We start from the raw sequence: 18091 nt of genomic DNA on the forward strand, positions 1-18091 counted from the left end.
AAGCGTATCGTTAAGGTTGTGGCTTACGCAGGTCGACTTGGCACTGCCAACGACAACACAATGATGGGCTATCTTGCACGCTTTTCTGCACAGGGGCCTGGCATTGCACGTCATTGCTTTGTTATTTAATTGTACAGTATGTTGTTTTCCATTGTTAATGATTAGAGTAGCAGTTTAGCTGCAGGTGGCCATAAAAAGCCTCCTAGAACAGCAGAACTTTATTTGGGGTAACTTTAAACTGTGTATAGGTCTCAGCATCGATCGTGGCTCCTTTTAAGGCAGCAGTTTGTGCCACAGGTGTTCTTAATGAAATGTTCAAATTTCACTTTTGAGGCATTTCTGACAGAATCTTTCGTTTCACAAGGGATTTATGATAAGCGCCTCTGTAAATAAGGTCTGAAAATCTCCACCATGTGCTCAGTTTATGATTTTATGAGAATTCGAAGTGTTTTTCCATGAGGGAAGTGCATCAAGGCAAACAACGAGGTGTGACAGACGGGAGGTGGGTACTCGGAAGTTGGTGATTTTTTAACGGCGGACATATGGCGATATGACACATTACAGAATGGGCGCCATAAACCCAGGGTGACCGCAAAACAGGAAGGCAAACATGGAGGTCGAAGCTGCATCCTCCTCCTCCAGGGAAGAAGCATAAAGGTCAGGCAAGGCTTATGGTAAACAATCAAGACAGCAATAGCAGGATGTTGGGGGTGAGAAACCCACTGCCTGAAAAAATTACCATTGACAGCCAACATTTTTACTTACAGTACAGTGGCAAGAGAAAGTCTACAAACAAAGTTGACATGTTTTTCTCCCCCTTGAAAAAAAATTTTTTTTTTATATAGTATATTTTTTGGGGGTATTTTTTAAAATATATGACAAAACCCAGGCATTTAAACGGGTGTGTAGACTTTTTATATCCACTATATTTATAAACAACCTCCTCCTGGGATCATGGGAAGTTTGTGTCCAAGTGAAATCACAGCCCAGGTTTGAGCGAGTAAATAAAAAAACATGCTTCCCATCAACGGAGATATGCAAGGCTGCCCTTGGACTGCGCATTGGCTCCCGCCTTACACACGCTTTCCACACGCCACCTGCGTAGCGTGTGCGAGTCTGACCACACACACAGCCAAGCGTGATGCGGGCTTGATGGAGTTAATGATTGATACCAGGCCATCATCAAGTAGGCCGTCATCAAGTAGGCTTTCTCTTCACGGGCGCTCCCATCAAACGTGCTAGAATGCTGCCCAATTAAACATTCACAATATTTCCTATTTTTTTTGTATTTTTTTTCCGGCACTGCATTTGTGTGTAAGTTTTTTTGCTATTTAATTTTTTATTGTTGCCTCATTTTTTATTTTTTATCATTTACATATATATACGGATATATATTTCTTTTTCCTGAATATTTGTGTATTTTTCCATCTACTTTTGTGTCTATATTGAATTCTTTACTTCCTGTCAGCAACCCAATTGTTGATAACCATCTGATTCCAGATTGTGATGTTTCAAGTTGGGTGTGAAGTCCCGACCCGTAATGGACGGAAGCAAACGTGACTGAGGGGCCAATGGGATCCATCCACACAATGACTATGACAGCCGCTTAAAAGGCAGCACACCATCTGCATTCTTCATTCAAGTATATGTGCATGCGTTATTGCCGAAATAGTACTGGCTAGCTCATTGATCGTTTCCATGCTTCCAAGGTTCACTTTTGTCGTGAAAATGAGAAATAATTAGACACTAGAGAGAGCTGATGGATTGTTTGGATATAAATATTTGGCTCTCCAGTGTCCGTCCGTCCATCCATCCATCCATCCATCCATCCATCCATCCATCCATCCATCCATCCATCCATCCATCCATCCATCCATCCATCCATCCATCCATCCATCCATCCATCCATCCATCCATCCATCCATCATCCATCCTCTTCCGCTTATCTGGGGTCGGGTCGCGGGGGCAGCAGCTTTGGAAGGGACTCCCAGACTTCCCTCTCCTCAGCCACTTCATCCAGCTTATCCCGGGGGATCTCAAGGCGTTCCCAGGCCAGCCGAGAGACAGTCTCTCCAGCGCGTCCTGGGTCATCCGCGAGGTCTACTACCGGTGGGACATGCCCGGAACACCTCCCCAGGGAGGCGTCCAGGAGGCACCCTGATGAGATGCCCGAGCCACCTCATCTGGCTCCTCTCAACGTGGAGGAGCAGCGGCTTATTTGAGTCCCTCCCGGATGACCGAGCTCTCACCTTATCTCTAAGAGAGAGCCCGGACACCCTGCGGAGGACACTGATTTCGGCCGCTTGTATCCGGGATCTCGTTCTTTCGGTCACGACCCATAGCTCGTGACGATAGGTGAGGGTAGGAGCGTAGATCGACTGGTAAATTGAGAGCTTTGCCTTTTGGCTCAGCTCTCTCTTCACCACGACGGACTGGTAAAGAGTCCGCATTACTGCCGATGCTACACCAATCCGCCTGTCGAACTCGCGCTCCATCCTGCCCTCACTCGTGAACAAGACCCCAAGATACTTGAACTCCTCCACTTGGGGGAGGATCTCATCCCCAATCCGGAGAGGGCATTCCACCCTTTTCCGACCGAGGACCATGGCCTCAGATTTGGAGGTGCTAACCCTCATCCCGACTGCTTCACACTCTGCTGCGAACCGCCCCAGTGAGAGCTGGAGATCACGGCATGAAGAAGCCAACAGCACCACGTCGTCTGCAAAAAGCAGAGACGCAATGCTGCGCCTAGAACTTCTGTCCATAAAAGTTTTGAACAGAATCGGTGACAAAGGGCAGCCTTGGTGGAGTCCAACCCTCACTGGGAACGAATCCCACTTACTGCCGGAAATGCGGACCAAACTCTGGCATCGGTGATACAGGGACCGAACCGCCTTTATCAGTTGGCTCGGCACCCCGTACTCCCGAAGCACCCTCCACAGAACTTCCCGAGGGACACGGTCGAACGCCTTCTCCAAGTCCACAAAACACAGGTGGACTGGTTGAGCAATTTCCCATGCCCCCTCGAGGATCCTGCCGAGGGTGTAGAGCTGGTCCACTGCGCCACGGCCAGGACGAAAGCCACACTGCTCCTCCTGAATCCGAGGTTCGACCTCTCGACGGACCCTCCTCTCCAGCACCCCTGAATAGACCTTACCAGGGAGGCTGAGGAGTGTGATTACCCTATAGTTGGAACACACCCTCCGGTCCCCCTTCTTAAAGAGGGGAACCACCTCCCAAGTCTGTCCACGCAATGCTGTAGAGGCGTGTCAGTCATGACAGCCCCACAACATCCAAAGCCTTTAAAAACTCTGGGCGGATCTCAGCCACCCCCGGGGCCTTGCCCCCGAGGAGTTTTTAAATACCTCAGTGACTTCGACCCCAGAGATTGGAGAGTCCACCGCAGAGTCTCCAGGCCCTGCTTCCACAATGGAAGGCGTGTAGGTGGAATTGAGGAGGTCTTCGAAGTACTGTTCCCACCGACTCACGACGTCCCGAGCAGCACGCCATCTCTACTGTAAGTCAAGTCAAGTCAAGTCAAGTTTATTTGTATAACCCTAAATCACGAGCAGTCTCAAAGGGCTTCACTTAGACAAACAATTGACAATTATTCTCAAAGCATCCCCTGATCTTAAGCTCCCAAAAGGGCAAGGAAAAACTCAAAAAGAGGGAACGAAAACAAACTCCAGCCGAATCGGCTACTACAGGTTAATTAAAAGCCATATAATAGAAATGTCTCTTTAAACGTGTCTTAAATGTTTCTAGTGAGGTAGCAGTTCTAATATCCATTGGTAGGGCATTCCAAAGCTCTGGAGCTCGAATAGATCATGCTCTACCAGGGATCTCAAACTCCAGTCCTCGGGGGCCGCATTCCTACATGTTTTCCAAGTTTCCCTCGTTAAACACACCTGATTCAATTATCAGGCTGCTGCAGAACGTGAGGATGAACTGATCAATTGAATCAGGTGTGTTTAACGAGGGAAACTTGGAAAACATGTAGGAATGCGGCCCCCGAGGACTGGAGTTTGAGACCTCTGCAGGGGTGGGCAAACTACGGCCCGCGGGCCACATCCGGCCCACGGGACCATTTAATCCGGCCCGCCAACCCTGAATAAATTGTATTATTAAACATTGGTTTTGGTCATTTTGCCTGCAATGACTGCGTTTCCTCAGTAGATGGGGAACCGCTCGCCTGCGCATTTACTACCGGAAGCCGTGTCAGAAAGCTCGGTGCACACTCAAGTGCGTGTTGTACTCAGTAGTACGGACATGGCGCACTCGCGCACTATTTGTATCAGTCCCGAAATTAGAGCGTGGGCTGTGACGACAGCATTCTTGTAATTCGCGCGCTGAGCTTTCAGATACAGTTTTACTCTAAAGCCACCCACAAACCTTCTATTAAAATGAGTTGCCCAAGGAAAAGCAAGGTGGCCACAGTGCCGAGTGTTTAAAAAAGAGTGGCCAATTTGGCTCGACGTACGTGACGTGACGTTCAGCCACATCAACATCAACCCGTCACAGATCGAGGTAAACGGACCAACACCTCGGATCTCTCCTAAGAATTACCACAACAAATTTTACTCCAGACTATGACGGAGACCAACAACACTGTTCCCACTGAAAATGAAGGGGAGGCTCTCAAGTTTGTTGTAAAAATAATGCATTTTGAATATGATTTGTACACATAGCAGGGATTGAAACTAGCGACCATTCTCATTTTCAAACAATGCAGGATGCTCAAGGACATTGATGCACCACCTGTTTGCAACTAATCTTAATCTGTAAAGTTCTTAAGGCTTACTTTAAGGAAGTGTTTCCCGTTTCCTCGCCTCTTTTACCAGGTGTTTGTGAGTTAAAACTCTGCTCTGATTTTCAGATACCCCTCACTGTGTTGCCGTTTTGATTACTTTATTTGGATGTATGCTTTCACCGATTCTTCAAGATCATGATATATTTGGTCAGAATGTTTGCCGTTTGATGTGATCTCATAAAATAAACATCTTTCATTAATCTGACCTGCAGGCACTGAAGTGATGGAGACTTATTCATAATAACAGTGTCGTATTTTATGAGAATCACTGATAGCAGGTTTTTAGTGATTTTTTTTTTTTTTTTTTTAATGCTGTAAATGCATTTGTTTTCAAAAAACTTGTTTGGAATATCCACGCTTTACTACCTACTAAAGGCCAAAGTCTTTTATGCAATGACCTTTCCAGGTCGCTTATATTACTTCACACAAACACCACGTCCATCTGCTCCTGGTTCGGCCCTCCGGTCCAAATTTAGAACCCAGTTCGGCCCGCGAGTCGAAAAGTTTGCCCACCCCTGGTCTAGACCCTGCAGACATTTTCTTGGCCCTCAGTGTCACTAAAAGACTGGCGTTTTCCGAACGAAGGTTACGAGACGGAGCATAAGGAACAACTAGGTCGACGAGATATGAAGGCGCTAAGCCATGCAATGATTTATAGGTTAATAGAAGAACCTTGAAGTCACATCTTAAATGGACCGGGAGCCAATGTAAGTTGGCTAATATTGGGGTAATGTGATCAAATTTCCTTGACCGTGAGAGCAGCCTTGCAGCAGCATTTTGTACTAACTGTAGACTTTTGATGCTTAGGAAGACCAGAGAATAATGCATTACAGTAGTCCAGGCGCGACGTGATGAACGCATGTATAATATAGTTTCCGCATCACGAGAGGATCGGACGAATCTTAGCAATATTACGAAGGTGAAAAAACGCAATTCTGGTTATATTCTTAATGTGCTTTTGAAAGGAGAGCGTTTGGTCAAATAATACCCTGAGATTAGTAACAGTATCGCTCTGAGTGATAGTACGGTTATCTGTAGTTATAGTGGTTTCTTTAAATAAGTGTTGATAACGAGTTGGACTAATTATCAACATCTCAGTTTTATCTGGGTTAAAACGGAGCAAGTTGAGAGACATCCATTGCTTGATCTCCGCAAGGCATGCCTCAAGATTACAACAGTCCCGCGGATCTGTCATCGATAATGGCATATATAATTGGGTGTCATCCGCGTAACATTGAAAACTAATATTATATTTACCGTAATTTTTGGACTATAAGTCGCACCGGAGTATAAGTCGCACCAGCCATAAAATGCCCCAAAAAAGTGAAAAAAAAACATGCGCAAGACACGTCAGCTATATAAAGAGCGAGAGTTCAGTTCTCTACCTAAATCCGTATTACAGGTAATATTTTATTTCACAACACTTTGCCTTGTTCCTTTCTTCTCTGCTGTTCACTTCAAACACGCTCCATGCGACCGCAATGCTCTCGTATCAGACGCTTGCTCGATCACCTGCTCGTTTGCTGTCCCGTGCGCGCACGGAGCGCGGTGGTGCGTTTACGGGCAGTCGGAGAAATCAACGCCAACAAAAAAAATTACATCCAGCCTAGTTAAGACCATACCAAAGACTATAAAAATGGGACCCATTGCCTCCCTGCGTGTGTGACGATCATTGGGACTTAAAAAAAATAAATAAATAAAAATAAAAAAAATAAAAATTACTTTTTTTTTGTACCCATGTATAATGCGCACCCCAGATTTTAGGACAATAAATTAGTTAAATTTTGCGCACTATACACGGAAAAAAACGGTATATAAGCAATAATGTTATCAAACCATCTGTGCACTCTAAATCATTAAATCCATCCATCAAATTCCTCGTCCTTTGTCAACATCGCCGCGTGTGCGCCCTGACGTCAGCCTCGTCGTTATTCCACAGATCTACTATATAACTATATTGTAGCGTTAACAAAGTTCAAGGAAAGACGTGGGTTTAGTAAACGGCTCTTTATTTAACAAAACAAACTGACAGGCATGTGGCGCCGTGGACTTCCAGCCACGGAAGTGGAAAAGAGCTCCATAGAATAGGACCGGGCGTGCGTAAAAGCCATGACCGAGCCCCATCCACCGCCCTCGGACAGCCACCCGGCTGAGCGCCGGCCCTCGACTTCCATCCACGGAGATGAAAGACAGCTCGGTAGAGTAGGACTGGGCGTGCGTAAAAGCATTGTCCGAGCCCCATCCACCGTCCCTGGACAGCCACCCGGCCGAGCGCCGGCCCCCGACTTTAATCCACGGAAGTGAAAGAGCGTCGCGCTCGCGCGTCAGCAGTGCGACGTCGCGTCAGCAGCGCGGCAGTTGTTTACATAAAGGACAAAGATCGACAAATTAAATAGAATTGGTCCGAGTACCGATCCCTGTGTGACACCACACGTAACATTATAGAGCTCAGAGGACGTATCGCCATGGACCACTCGGCGCGTCCTGTCTGATATATAGGAATAGAACCAGCCTAGTGCTGACCCTGAAATACCAACACAACTTTTAAGACGCTCTAATAAAATATCGAAGTCTATAGTGTCGAAGGCAGCACTAAGATCGGGTAGTAACAATACAGATGAAGTCTTTGAATCTATAACTATGAGGAGGTCATTAGTCACTTTAGCAAGTGCTGTCTCAGTGGAATGATTAGCTCTAAAACCAGACTGAAAAGATTCATATCGATTATTGGCGACCACGTAATGATTACCTGTGTGTGCATGTGTGGGTGTGTGTTGAAAAGATTCATATTGATTATTGGCGAACACGTAATGATTACCTGTGTGTGCATGTGTGGGTGTGTGTTGAAAAGATTCATATCGATTATTGGCGACCATGTAATGATTACCTGTGTGTGCATGTGTGGGTGTGTGTGTGCATATATGCGTGTGTCATTGTGTGGGTGGCGAGGGTGGCGTGCCTTAGATCACGTCTGCCACCATTTTCCGTGAGTAAATGGAAGAAAATGAATACATGAGAGGGTAAACTTGCTTTTCATACCTTCAATGTTGCCATTTTTGTCTTTAATTAGGCCTATTTATGAAATGCGATAAAATGCTGTATTTTACATGGTTTTATTTTTTTGTTCCAGAATAAAGTATGGCCTTGGTACAGCAAGCAAAAAAGAAGTGTCGGCAATATAGTGTGGAATATCTGAAATATGGATTTGTCGCAGCACCACACAACCAACAGCAACCAATGTGTCTACTGTGTGATAGAGTGTTTTCAAATGAAGCTATGAAACCTTCGAGGCTTTTGGAACATTAAGAAAATGCACTCTGATAAAGCAGACAAAAACTTGGAATATTTTTAGTCACTCCGAGACAACGTTCGGAAACGAAAAACCATCGGAAATATGTTTGACAGCATTTTACAACAATCTACTGACGGTTTGCGAGCATCATACAACATCTCTTTGCTGATTGCTAGTTCTGGTAAGCCTCATACAATTGGAGAAGAGCTTATTCTACCAGCAGTAAGAGAGGTTCTACACACAGTTCTACACAAGTCACCTGACCAAATTATAAAAGCTATTCCTCTCAATGATAACTCTGTTCAGAGAAGAATAGATGAAATGGCTGAAAATATTGAAGAAACATTGTGTAACATGCTTAGGACAACAGAATTTAGTTTACAGTTAGATGAGTCCACTCTGCCAGGCAATGGATCTTTGCTTCTTGCTTATGTTCGTTTCGTCAAAGATGAAAGCTTGGTTCAAGAGCTGTTATTTGCAAGACAGCTTGAAACAGACACAAAAGGGGAGTCAGTATTTCGTGTCGTTGATGATTTTTTCAAAGAGAAAGACATCCCACTTTCTAACATTCTTGCTTGTGCAACAGATGGGGCACCATCAATGGTAGGTCGTCATCGTGGCTTCATTAGTTTCTTGAAAAAAGCTGTACCTGGAGTACTTACAGTGCACTGTGTAATCCACTGGTCGCAAAAAACCTGAGTGGTAGACTACACAAATCAATGTACTGTTATCACAGCAATAAATAAAATCAAGGCACATGCCCTCAATTCCCAACTGTTTCGACAGCTGTGCACTGATAATGATGAAGAGTTTGAACGTTTAGTGTTGCACACATAAGTTAGATGGCTGTCAAAGGGAAGCTGCCTGAGACCTTTCTATTCACTGTTTGATACAGTTGTTGAATTCTTCCAAGACTCCAATTCTGTTCTGTGTGATGAACTAAGAAACATGAAGCATGACATTGCTTATTTGGCAGATATATTCACAAAGTTCAATGAAGTTAATTTGCAGCTGCAGGGAAATGAGGCTAACCTAATTAAAGTCAAATCAGCTATCTCCACCTTCCTGGCCAAGTTACAGTTATTCAAACGAAACATAGCTCGCCATGCAATCTACCAGTTCCCAAGCCTCTCTGAATTTGATAAGGAAAAAGGCATATCAGACGATGACCTTCAAGTGTATTGTACACACCTGGATGAACTGCACAGAGACATGTCTGAGAGATTTGAGGACATTTTATTGCTTGAAATACCAGACTGGGTGATAAATTCCTAAATGTCGACGGTGAAGAAACTGGAGTGGCAGAGGAAGAACTGATTTCAATTCAAAATGACATTGAGCTAAGGCCAAAGTTCAAAAAGTCATATCAAGATTTTTGGTTACAAAGAAAAATCTCTGACTGCTATCAAGTGCTGTGGAACAAGGTCAAGATGTACTTAATTGCCTTCCCAACATCATATTTAGTAGAACGGGGCTTCAGTGCAGTCGCCTTGCTTCTTTCCAAGCAAAGAACCCGACTGAAAATTACTGACCGCGGGGATCTACGACTTCTTCTTAGTGAGTTCCAGCCTGCTGTTGAGAAGCTTATGTCCCTGCACCAAGCACATCCATCCCATTAATATTAAGTGTGAGACAATGAAGGTTACTGGTGGAATGTTTGTTTACTATTCTATGTTGCTGAAACAGTTAAAACTGCTAAAAAATAAATTGGTTTACTAAATTGGGTTTTATTTGTGAAATACACATTTGTGTTTAACCTTTCTCTTTTCAAATTGCAGCATACTAAATATCAAGAAAGAGGTGTTTGTTTCCATATGTGTCTGTGTGTGTGTGTGTGTGTGGGGGGGGGGGGGTTCCGCTAGGAATTCACTGGGGAGCCAAGGGGGCGCCAGCCTGCAAAAGTTTGGGAACCATTGACGTAATCAATAAGCTGCTGCGCTACTACTTTTTCAAGAAGTTTTGCTATGAATGGGAGGTTTGAAACTGGCCTATAATTACTGAGACAGTCCGGGTCAAGATTTGATCGCTTAAGTAACGGTTTAATGATAGCGGTTTTAAAGGCTGTTGGCACTATCCCAGAGGAGACAGACAGATGAATTATATTTAAGACGGACGGTCCTAAAATTTGAAATAATTATTTAAATAGTTTGGCTGGAAGCGGGTCGAGTAAATTGTTTGTTTAGCCGCACTAACCAATTGTGTAAGCCTTTCAAGGGACACGCTTTTAAAATTTGAGAGGGTTATTGCATGATCGTCAGCGCCGGTAATCTGCGGTCTCGACTGAGCGATTGGAATGGTCATCTTGATCTCATCCCTAATAGATTCAATCTTTCGAGCGAAAAATTTCATGAACTTGTCAGCTGAGTGGAAGGAGCTTTCGAGGGTCGGCTGGCGTAGTGTTAGCTTTGCGACTGTATCAAATACCGTTTTTTTCCGTGTATAGTGCGCAAAATTTAACGAATTTATTGTCCTAAAATCTGGGGTGCGCATTATACATGGGTACAAAAAATTTTTAATTTTTTTTTTTTTTTAATTTTTTTTTTTTTTTTAGAAAACAAAACCAACAACAGGACTGACCGACAAAGTCGTGGAACAAAAAGACAGAGTGACATTACCAAAGACAGGAACAGAAAGCAAACAGACATCATGACAGTAACACATGCAATGATCTGACGGTGAGCGAGGGGCAGACAGGACTTAAATACAAAACACGTTACATCGATTGAGGTGACACAGGAAGAGAGGGGCGACGCGAACAGAAACTATGGCAACCTAGACACATAGCAAAACTGGGGACGAGACGTGACAAATGTCCCTCAAAATGAAACTTGAAATCACCAGGTTTTGATTTCCAAGGGTGTTTTTATTCCTCTTCAACGTCTCTCCCATACAGAGCCGCCTTTTTCACGTCCGCACGCCTCTTTCCCGTGCGCGCACGGAGCGCGGTGGTGCGTTTATGGGCAGTCGGAGAAATCAACGCCAACAAAAAAAATTACATCCAGCCTAGTTAAGACCATACCAAAGACTATAAAAATGGGACCCATTGCCTCCCTGCGTGTGTGACGATCATTGGGACTTAAAAAAAATAAATAAATAAATAAAAAAAAATCATAAAAAAAAAATCATAAAAATTGGGTGCGTATTATATTTTTATAACAATAAATAATAAATAAATAGATAACACAACGAATAAAAGCCAGTGTGCATACAGACAGTAAAAGTACAGAACGCTACGCAGAACGAGGAAGCGAGTTCAGGATCCTGACAGCCTGGAGTATGAAGCTGTTTGAGAGTCTGGTGGTGCGGGAGCGCAGGCTTCTGTACCTCTTCCCAGAGGGCAGAAGCTCGAACAAAGAGTGAGCGGGGTGACTCACATCACTCACAATCGTGGTTGCCTTGCGGGTGAGATGGGAGGTGTAAGTGTCCTTCAAGGAGGGGAGCGAAGCACCAATAATCTTACCAGCCGTGTTCACTATGCATTGCAGGGCTTTCAAGTTGTAGTCAGTTCAGCCGCCACCCCAAACAGCAATACAGCTGGAGAGGACGCTCTCAATGGTGCCGCGGTAAAATGTAGTCATGACGGCCGGAGGGGCGCTCGCTCGCCTGAGTTTCCGCAGGAAGTACAGGCGGCGCTGGGCTTTCTTTGTCAGTGATGCGGTGTTGGTCGACCAGGAGAGATCCTCACTGACGTGCACCCCCAGGATTTTGGCGCTGCTCACTCTCTCCACCACAGCACCGTCGATGGTCAGCCACAGGTGTTGGGTGTGACCCTTCCGGAAGTCCACAACAATCTCCTTGGTCTTGTCGACGTTCAGCAGGAGGTTGTTGTCCCTGCACTACGTGGTCAGAAGGTCAACCTCCAGCCTGTATTGAGTCTCGTCTCCCTTGGTGATGAGACCCACCAGAGTCGTGTCGTCAGCAAACTTCACTATACGGTTGTCGCTGTAGGTTGCAGTGCAGTCATGCGTCAGGAGGGTGAAGAGCAGCGGACTGAGCACACAGCCTTGGGGGGCCCCCGTGTTCAGCGTGATGCTGGCGGAGATTTTGTCACCAACACGTACTACCTGTGGCCTCTGACAGAGGAAGTCCAGTAGCCAGTTGCAGAGGTAGGTACTGAGGCCCAGCGTGTCAAGTTTGCTGATGAGGCGTTGTGGCACAATGGTGTTGAAGGCAGAACTGAAGTCCACAAACAGCAATCTCACATACGAGTCCCTTCTCTCCAGGTGGGTGAGGGCCGAGTGGAGGGCAGAGCAGATGGCAGATATAAGCGCATCTTTATATTTCAGGAGGCTGTCATGCCATGCCTGATGGAAAACCTCAAGTTTGGTTAAACGCCATCTGCGCTCATGCTTTCTACATAATTGCTTAAGCGTACGCGTTTCATCTGTGAACCACGGAGTAGGCAATCTACGCCGAGTTTTCAGACGTAGCGGCGCCACAGAGTCGATGGCATTTAACAATGTCGTATTGAATTCATTTGTAAGATTATCAATAGAGCCGACATATGCGGACAATATGGCAGTTGCCGGCGACAGTAACTCCGATAGCGCAGTTGCAGTCATGGAGTTAATATTACGGCTGCTATAATTCTGATTGCTCTCTTGTCTTTGACAAAGAACTAAAATTTCAAATTTTATTAAGTAATGATCAGACAAAACAGTAGTGTATGGCAGTACTGTTATATTTGAGGTTGCAAGTCCTCGGGATAATACCAGATCTAAGGTATTTCCATTCTTATGCGTTGCCTCCTGTATGGCTTCCCCCTCCTGAGACGCCGGATGGTAGACCAACATTTCCTCGAAGCCGTTCGGAAGTAGTTCTCGATGGCCTTGCCAAACTCCTCCCACGCCCGGGTTTTTGCCTCAGCAACCGCTGAAGCCGGGTTCCGCTTGGCCATCCGGTACCTGTCAGCTGCCTCCGGAGTCCCGCAGGCCAAACCAACCATCTTACGGCCACACCTTACGGCTGCCTCAACAATGGAGGCATGGAACATGGTCCACTCGGACTCAATGTCCTCCGCCTCCTCCGGAACGTGGGAAAAGCTCTGCCGGAGGTGGGAGTTGAAGCTCTTCCTGACAGGGGATTCTGCCAGACGTTCCCAGCAGACCCTCACAATACGTTTTGGCCTGCCAGGTCGGACCGGCATCTTCCCCCACCATCTGAGCCAACTCACCACCAGGTGCTGATCAGTTGACAGTAGGGGTGTAACGATTCATCGATACACATCGATTAATTGATATAATGCTCTACGATTTATTGGCATTGATGCTAAACGTAAACATCGATTTATATCGCCGTGTTTGACCTCGGACATTAGACGCGACTTTATTTTGAAATCCAGTTCATTGTTGCTCGCTTCCTCTTTCCGGGAGCAGTGCGTGCGGCGTTGTTGTGTTGTGAGCAGAGCAGGCACGTGAAAGGGGAGTCGACAACTAGTACGCGGCTCCTGGGCTGGTGCTATGGCTAGTGTCCAAAAAGACGAGGAAATTTGCTCCCCTTTAGGCTTCAAGTCATTCGTTTGGAAGCACTTTGGATTGCAAAGAAAAGATGGCTCAACGGACAAGACACGTGCAGTTTGTAAATCCAGGAGCGCTCTCCAGCACTTCTTCCAAGGACTCTAAAAACGTGGTTACTCTGAGCTGCTGTGGCGGCTGTGGCTCAGGCAGTAGTGCGGGTCGGTTAGTGTGTTGTATACCCACACCTGCTCGATGCCTCTCACCGTGGGCAACCAGAGTGGAAGAGAGTCCAGCCCCTCTCGAGAGGGCTTGTACCGGACCCAAACTGTGTGTGGAGGCAAGTCCAACTATGTCTAGTCGGAACTTTTCTGCCTCGCACACCAGCTCAGGTTCCTTTCCAGCCAGAGAGGTGACATTCCATGTCCCAAGAGCCAGCTGCTGCAGCCGGGGATCGGACCGCCAAGGTCCCTGCCTTTGGCCGCCGCCCAGCTTACACTGCACCCGACCCCTTTGGCCCCTCTTACAGGTGGTGAGTCCATAGGAAGGGGGACCCACGTTTCCTTTTCGGGCTGTGCCCGGCCGGGCCCCATGGGCGAAGGCCCGGCCACCAGACGCTTGCCTTCGAGGCCCACCTCCAGGCCTGGCTCGAGAGGAGGACCCCGGTGACCCGCGTCCGGGCGAGGGAAAACGAAGTCCATTTATGTTTTTCCTTCATAAGAGGCTTGTGTGAGCCGTGCTTTGTTTGGCCCCTCACCTAGGACCCTTTTGCCATGGGTGACCCTGCCAGGGGCATGAAGCCCCAGACAACATGGCTCCTAGGATCATTGGGTCGCGCAAACCCATCCACTACGGTAAGGTGACAACTCACGGAGGCCACCCATCAAGTGTGAAATCGTCCATCTTTTGTTTGCTGCCGATTTCTAAATCTGACCGCAAGTGAACTGTATTGTAATTTTGCCGAAATTACTCAGTGGTGACTTTGAGCACGCGCCATTCATTTTCAGTCTCAAAGCGGAGGGAGGGAGGGAGGTAGGTAGGGAGGGAGGAAATCCATCTCTCACCAACTCCAAAATGTCACTACATTTGGTGCTCATCAGTTTTCGGAGGGTAAAAATAGTTACTCGAGGCCTAGAAGAATCACTCAGCCCCTAAAAAAAACCCCAGAGCCTCCAAACTCAACAGTGGGTCAGACATGCTAACCAATAACGAAACACGCTGACGCCAGTTTCACCCATGAGAGCCAATAAAAGACAAAGACGCCGTTAATTTTGATTGGCTGCAAATGACTCCAAAGTGTTGTCAATATGATTCAGTGCAGTTCTGCATGGTTTGGAATAGCAAGCATCAAGATAAGCATCATAATGCGGCTAGAGATGTTGCGCCATCCAAAGCTCACATCCATTCATAGAGCACATTTCAAAACAACAGTACGAAGCCTTTGAATCAAAATCAAATAAAACGATGACCACTTTTTTGGTCTAGCGGGTCACAGACGCTAAGTCCAACTGGATCTAACCAAATGAACTTAACATGTAGGTTTTTTGGAATGTGGGAGGAAGCCAGACTACTACTAAAAGCGCCGTTGAAACATGCAAATTGAAGCCACAACCCCCAGAACTGGGACGCAGACATATCAGACAGACAGACAGACGGACATTTTTAAGTGTGTACATTATTTAAATGCCTTTCATTACTGTCTACGGCTCATCTAGAAAAAGTTTACTTGCATCACTGATTTCAGAAATTTGATACATTTGATGACTACGATTATTTTAATAATTGGTTGAGATTATTTTAATAATCGGTTGACCATTTGTTGTCGATTATTAGATTATTTTGATTGAGAAAGAAAAATGATTTGATTCCTTTTCTGTTTTGGTCCATGAGATGTCAGAAAATACGGTTTTTTTCCGTGTATAGCGCAAAATTTAACTAATTTATTGTCCTAAAATCTGGGGTGCGCATTATACATGGGTACAAAAAAAAATAATTTTGTATTTTTTTATTTTTTTTTTAAGTCCCAATGATCGTCACACACGCAGGGAGGCAATGGGTCCCATATTTATAGTCTTTGGTATGGTCTTAACTAGGCTGGATGTAATTTTTTTTGTTGGTGTTGATTTCTCCGACTGCCCGTAAACGCACCACCGCGCTCCGTGCGCGCACGGGAAAGACGCGTGCAGACGTGAAAAAGGCGGCTCTGTATGGGAGAGACGTTGAAGAGGAATAAAAACACCCTTGGAAACCAAAACTTGCCCCTCGTCGTGACTCGGAGCCGCAACAAATGTTTCGGATTTGTGTAGGGTACATTGTGACAGACAGCAAACGAGCAGGTGATCGAGCAAGCGTCTGATACGAGAGCATTGCGGTCGCATGGAGCATTGCGGTCGCATGGTGTACCACCGGTTGACTTTATGGAACAATGTGTTGTGAAATAAAATGCACAGAATGGCTGCGCAAGACACGTCAGCTATATAAAGAGCGAGAGTTGTTTTCTTCCTATTAGTTTCAATTCACAGTTTAATTAGCAGTTTCAATCAGCAAATAACAAAATGCGTATTACAGGTAGTATTTTATTTCACAACACTGCCTTGTTCCTTTGGTCTCTGCTGTTCATCCTAAAACACAAAGGCGCTCTTTAAGCAATGCGACAGTGAGCGCCCGGCGCGCTGCGGTTGCGCGACCGCACCAAACTAAGCTCCCTGCGCAGTGCGCACTGAGGTCCACTTAAATTTTAGAAAGTACATCAGGACTTTAAAAATATCTTCTAAATTTCAGCGACGGCTCTGTCACAATAATGCGACCAGCGCGGTGCAGTTGGGCGGTCGGCGGCGCGCTACGGTTGAGCGTTCTCTCTCGCGCTCTCTCTCTCTCGCTCTCTCTCGCTCTCGTACACACGCGCACACACGCAAACCGGATATCATACGGAGGCCGCCATTACAGATGCACAGAACGGATGCGCAAGACACGTCAGCTATATAAAGAGCGAGAGTTCAGTTCTCTACCTAAATCCGTATTACAGGTAATATTTTATTTCACAACACATTGCCTTGTTCCTTTCGTCTCTGCTGTTCACTTCAAACACGCTCCATACGACCGCAATGCTCTGGTATCAGACAAGGCTTGCTCGATCACCTGCTCGTTTGCTGTCTGTCACAATGTACCCTACACAAATCCGAAACATTTGTTGCGGCTCCGAGTCACGACGAGGGGCAAGTTTTGGTTTCCAAGGGTGTTTTTATTCCTCTTCAACGTCTCTCCCATACAGAGCCGCCTTTTTCACGTACGCACGCGTCTTTCCCGTGCGCGGACGGAGCGCGGTGGTGCGTTTACGGGCAGTCGGAGAAATGAACGCCAACAAAAAAAAAATACATCCAGCCTAGTTAAGACCATACCAAAGCCTATAAAAATGGGACCCATTGCCTCCCTGCGTGTGTGACGATCATTGGGACTTAAAAAAAAATAAATAAATAAAATAAAAATCTAAAAAAAAATTCATAAAAATTGGGTGCGTATTATACATGGGTACAGGCTTTTTTCCAGCATCAGCATGCCATTTTTAGGGTGCGTATTATACATGGGGGCGCACTATACACGGAAAAAAACGGTACAATGTTTGCCATTTTTTATATTTGAATTGATTTGATGAATTAAAGATAACCAGTCTGCTTTCATGGAGAGCGACAGAAATTGGACAAAATTTACTGTTACTGGACAATTTTAAATTAAAGGTCAGACGAATCGATTTTCTAAAAATACTTGCGTCATTTGAGAATCAATTAGTTGTTAATTTGCACCTCTACTACAGTTTTTTTTTTTTTTATTGAAATGCCATTTACAACGATACACTTGGCTCTCATGAATCGCAGACCTTTTTGTTTTAAAGTCCTTGTTTCACAATTATATCACAACTGGTAACGGTCCTGAGCGAGCAAGAGAGCCCAGCCCGTCTCTCTACATGAACTCCGATAAGAGTTTGAAAACATGATGTTAGGCATGAACGTTGCCTCAAACAAGGTCCTCTTCAAAAAGCAAGTCACTCTGTGGAAAAACATCAACCCCCTTTAAAAGCCACATTAGAAGAGGCCCTTATTGACACTAGTCTCCATTTCCTTGCTCTTAAAACTCTCTCACTGGGAAAGTGAGGAGTTCATCAGGCCGGATTGGTATTTCCACTCCCTTTTACTTCCACATCAACTACTTGACCAAACAACAACAGGTGGAAAAGAAGCAGTCGCTCAATGTAGCCCCCTGATAATGAATAAAGTTCAAATCAAAGAGAGCTCAGTCTTTACCTGAAGAGATGCTGTGAGAGCGGAAAAGAGAGAGAGACCACCGCCGTGCCGTGTACCACCGGTTGCCTCTGATTCGACTTAACTGGCGCAGCCAGACGAACAGGAATACCATCTGACACACACCAACTCGGACTGACCGCCCACCCTACCCACGCAGGCCCTACACACTGCTCCCCCAAACCACCCCTCCCCTCCCTCTCGCATACACACACAAAGTGATGAATGAGTTACATTGGAG

At 45.7% G+C, this 18091-nt stretch overlaps 1 protein-coding gene across 7 annotated transcripts in view; it reads right to left on the reverse strand.

The window, feature by feature from the left end:
• agtr1b (angiotensin II receptor, type 1b) overlaps positions 1–18091 on the reverse strand; it is a 47582-nt gene that overhangs the window by 3726 nt on the left and 25765 nt on the right. The window contains exons 1-2 of one of the 7 annotated variants that reach the window (XM_061266179.1): positions 17854–18020; positions 3366–3515 (exon numbers count right to left, since the gene is read on the reverse strand). The exons of 5 other annotated variants lie outside the window; for them this stretch is intronic. The gene's annotated coding sequence lies outside the window, so the exon portion shown is untranslated. Of the gene's footprint in view, positions 1–3365; positions 3516–17853; positions 18021–18091 lie in introns of those variants that run through there. One more of the 7 variants, XM_061266173.1, reaches the window with a different exon arrangement.

This window comes from Syngnathus typhle, linkage group LG19 (assembly GCF_033458585.1).
Source record: "Syngnathus typhle isolate RoL2023-S1 ecotype Sweden linkage group LG19, RoL_Styp_1.0, whole genome shotgun sequence".
Lineage (NCBI taxonomy): Eukaryota > Metazoa > Chordata > Actinopteri > Syngnathiformes > Syngnathidae > Syngnathus > Syngnathus typhle.